The sequence below is a fragment of the Lycium barbarum genome, chromosome 11 (assembly GCF_019175385.1).
Source record: "Lycium barbarum isolate Lr01 chromosome 11, ASM1917538v2, whole genome shotgun sequence".
Classification (NCBI taxonomy): Eukaryota; Viridiplantae; Streptophyta; class Magnoliopsida; order Solanales; family Solanaceae; genus Lycium; species Lycium barbarum.
In genome coordinates, this window is record NC_083347.1 from 19,783,555 (window position 1) to 19,788,357 (window position 4,803).

The 4,803-nt window shown below is 32.5% G+C and overlaps 1 pseudogene; it reads left to right on the top strand.

Moving 5' to 3' along the window:
* The first annotated feature begins 902 nt into the window (after window positions 1-902).
* Window positions 903-4,539, top strand: LOC132619081 (sesquiterpene synthase 15b-like; annotated as a pseudogene).
* Window positions 4,540-4,803: the final 264 nt, after the last annotated feature.

Sequence of the window (4,803 nt, forward strand, 5' to 3'; positions counted from 1 at the left end):
AGATACACTCGAAAATGCTCATTTTGCAATTATGTTGGTCATGATAAGCGCAAGTGTCCCTTACGGCATGGTGGTCAAACTACATCTCGTTGTTAAAGTACCTCTCGTGGTGGAGGAAACTTTCGTGGTGGTGGCAGATCTAGTGGTGGTGGCACATCTTGCGGTGGTGGCGGAAGATCAACTCAAGGGCATGAATTGATGAATGTATTTAAGTTTTTTTTCTTTCTTTGATGATTGTATTTTAAAAAGTTTGGGTTTATTATTAATGAACAAGTTTAAGTATTTTCATATTGTTATGAATGATACAATTTAATTATTTTGAGATTGGTATGAATGATGCAATTTTCACTAAAAAATAGTACACTTAAATCTAAAGTCTAAATCATAAAGAACTTAAAGCTAATGACACCAAGTCTTCAAACAAAAATGGAATTCGAGCACTTTTTAACCACTAAAACGGTAATCTGAAGTTTTGCTTATCCTTGATGTATTGAGTCTGCCTTATTAATCGCACCAAAATAAGTAGGGTTCTATATAAAACATTGAAGTTTCGGGGTCCCAAAGCATGATTAATCTATGGTCAAAGTACGTAAAAAAGTGTAAAGAAAGAGGGGTTAACCAAAAGAAGAAGGAAAAAAAAAACGAGTGCCCTTTTACTGCGCTAAAAGAGTTAACGTCGCCATTACAGTTAACTCCTTTAGCGCAGTAAATTATTGCGCTAAAGGTAGTTTTGTCACCTTTTTGTTTTTTGTTGGGGTATTTTGGTTCAAAAGCTCTTTTTTGGGGTCATTTTGGTTCCGAACTCCGTTATAGAGGTCTGACTGTATTAACAAATTAAATTTCAAAATTTACTTGTGTAGGAAGCCAATGAATGGGAAGAGAAGGAACATGAAGACCAAAAAGAAGAAGTGAGAAAAATGCTAGTGATGGCACCTTCCAAATCATTGCAAAAAAAATTGACCTGATCAACACCATCCAATTGCTTGGAGTAGCGTACCACTTTGAACATGAGATTGAGGAATCCTCGAGTTACTTTTATACTCTTTATGAAGAATGGATTAGTGAAATCGATGACGATGACCTTCATGTTGTTTCTCTAAGCTTTCGATTACTTAGGCAACAAGGTTATTATGTCTCGTCTGGTAAGTAAAAGAGTTTAAGTTGTCGGTGAAAAAATATTTACATAACCAGCTGATCACTTATAAGGTAGTTACAGATAAATATGAAATTAATTGGTATATCAAGATAATCTGCTATAATATATAGAGTTTAATTACATTGATAGTGCAAACAAGTTTTATAATGTCAGTGTATATAAATAACTTAAATGCTTATGCAATCGATATGCAAGCTTAACTGTGAAAATTTGCCTTGTCCTTTTTTGAAGAAGAGTTTTAATTTTTATATATTGACAGTGTAAATATAAATGGAGCAGATGCTTTTAGGAAGTTCACTGACGACCAAGGAAATTACAAGAAAGCACTAGTAGTCAGCAACGTGCAAGGATTGTTGAGCTTGTATGATGCTGCACAATTTAGAGTCGAGGCTGAAAAAATTCTGTATGAAGCAGTGAATTTCACCATCACTCATTTGAAGCTAATTTTGCCTAAATTGAGCAATTCTCTTGCGCAAGACGCAAATCAGCAATTCATTAAAGTTTCCAATCAACAATACGATAGTGAGGGTAGGAACAAGGAAATACATAGCATTTTACCAAGAAGATGAATCGCACAATGAAGTGTTACTAATTAAGCTTCGCTAAATTGGACTTCAACATCCTACGAAGATTGCACAAAAGGGAGCTATCTGATATCACAAGGTAAACTAGCAAGCTACACATTTATTAATATAATCATATCATATTTAACTTATATACATTGTTATTTGTTAGTATAAATAATTTATACGCTATTAGCGTAGGTTGGCCTGCCTTATTTTTTAAGTTATTGTTCCCTCTGTAGGTTACCTGAATCCTGATAGTATAAAAGATAACTTTATTTTTTACAATATTAATGTGAAGAAGTTAACTAAAACTCAACCTTGTAACGCTGAGTGCTCGTTTGGTTGCATTACATAATAAAATGTTATAATACCTGCATAAAACTCCACATTAGTAATGCAATGTTTAATTACCATTTGAAACTTGTATGTAATTCAGCATTATATAGTACATTTTTTAAGTAATATTCACTACTAAAAAAGAAATTTTCTGTCGACGTTTCCTACGAAAATCTACCAAAAATTCATAAAAAACAATACTGACGAGCCAAATTCCGACAATTTTTTGACCGGACGTCCATCAAAAATTCCCTTTTTTAGTAGTGATTCTTATTGCCTGCATAAGTAAAATATTTCCTCTTTACATTTTAGGTGGTGGAAAGAATCGCAAATCGCGCAGGCACTACCTTTTGCAAGAGACAGAATAGTTGAATTATACTTCTGGAGTTTAGGTCTATGCTTTGAACATCAGTATAGTGTTGCACGGAAACTATTAACCAAAGTGTTATGCTTTTGTTCTATTATTGATTACATTTACGATACCTATGGCACACTAGAAGAACTTACTCTCCTTACACACGCAATTGAAAGGTTATATTTTTTGTCTCACATCGTCGATCAATAGCTTACAACATTTTTATATTTCAACAATTAAAAGAATTAGCTAGGTAGAGAAATTAAGAACGTTATCACTGTAAAAAATATTTTGGACAATGGCATCTTTGGTCCCTTAGTTATCTGTAAATTCTTATTTTGATCCTTCTGCTATATGGTTAAGCATATATTACCTTCAATTAATTGAATGTGCGCTTTTGATCTTATGCTTGTGAATTTTTCCAAAAAGTAAATGAATTATGAACTATTAAACTATTTAATTACACATGCGTTATGTTAAATATATATTGTCAATCCATTTTTTGAGGATAATTAGTTTTCAAATTAGTCTAAATACAAGATATTTCCTATATACCAGGACCAAAATCACACGTTTATGTTAATTAAAGGTTAAATGTACCGAATCAAATATTACAAGGACCAACCCATAATTTATTAATAAGTTAGAGAACAAAAGTACAATTATCCCTATATTTTTTCTCTTAATTTGACATATATATATATATATATATATATATATATATATATATATATATATATATATATATATATATATAGGTGGAACATTGATGCTTCTAAACAACTACCGCCATGTATGAAGTTCTCCTACCGTGCTCTTCTACAAGTTTACAATGAAGTGGAGAGAGAGTTGGAAAATCTTGAAAATGCATACCGAGTTAAATATTCCGTAACTGAGGTAATTAAAAATTAGTGAACGACTTCTTAATGATCACTTGATCAGAGAGGAATGCGAAATTTAAAGGTTGATGGCTCCAACTTTTAAGCTGTTAATATTAAATTCATAACGTTTTGAAATTAGGGGCTCAAAATTTAATTTTTGTTAAAATTTTAGTAAATTTGCATTGTGCGTCAAAACTACCGGATTCAGTTTAACGTAATAAATCAAGCTCCATTGCCTTTGAATGTATACCTTCATTACTCTCTAACAATATTTCAGATGAAAAAGTTGCTAAGGGCTTATCTCCAAGAGGCCAAATGGTATCATGAGATGAATGTCCCAACAACGGAGCAGTATATGAAGAATGGAATTCCATCCAGCACTTACCTATTGCTTGCCACTACTTCTTGGTTAGGCATGGAAGATGTGGCAACTAAGGAGGCATTTGATTGGATATCAACTGAACCTACGATGCTCGTCGCTTCGTCTATCATTGCAAGACTACTGAATGATCTTGTAACTCATGAGGTATGATAGTAAAAAAAAAAAAAAAAAAAAAATGTGCAATCCTTTAATATATATCCTTATTTTTCAGATAATTATACGTATTATCGATAGTTATATGTAGTTATCTTTTATGTGACCTGATAACGAAAAAATACTTCTATGTTGTCAATGTAAAGAAGTTATTAATTGGAAGTTCAAGAAAATTGTTGTACGTGCAAATAATAACTCAATGATTAGGATGTACAGAATACCAATTGAATTTGAAGTAATTAATGTTTCCTTTTATTTTAATTAATTTGTTTCTCCAACTATATTGTTGATACAGATTGAACTGGAAAGAGGAGATGTAGCTTCTGGTATTGAATGTTACATGAATGAATGTGGTACCACAAAGAAAAAGGCTCGCATGGAGATCAGGAAAATAATAGAGAACAGTTGGAAGGATCTGAATCGAGGATATGCTTAAAACCTACAGTCGTACCAAGGGTTTTGATCATGTCAGTGCTCAACCTTACAAGGGTGGCAGAATTCTTTTATACAGATGAAGATGCTTATACTTTTTCCAAAAATAACTTGAAAGATGTAGTCTCTATAGTGCTAATTGATCCTATTACAACATGAGAACTCTACAAGGAACAGGAGAAGGAAAAAAAGGAACTAGTGCATGAACAACCCCTAGAAAGAAAATATTAGCAAATCAATATTGCTGCAAAATGAGTTCATTAGATTTGTTTTTATTGACCAATTGTCGATTGAGATTTGTCTAATGATATTTAGAACTGACGTTTTAAATTCGAGCTCATTTGGAGTAGATTTGGGTATTGAATCTTGTATTGGAGTCCGGAGCCAAAATGGCTTATTTTTACAGCCATTAGATAAAAATAGTTTTTTTTTTTTAGACCAAAATGGGTATTTCGTTGGATAACCAACGAAATACCCACACAACGTACTGTTCCGTGCCGGTGAATTTCTTGCATTTCGCTACATGTGTAGCGAAATGCAAG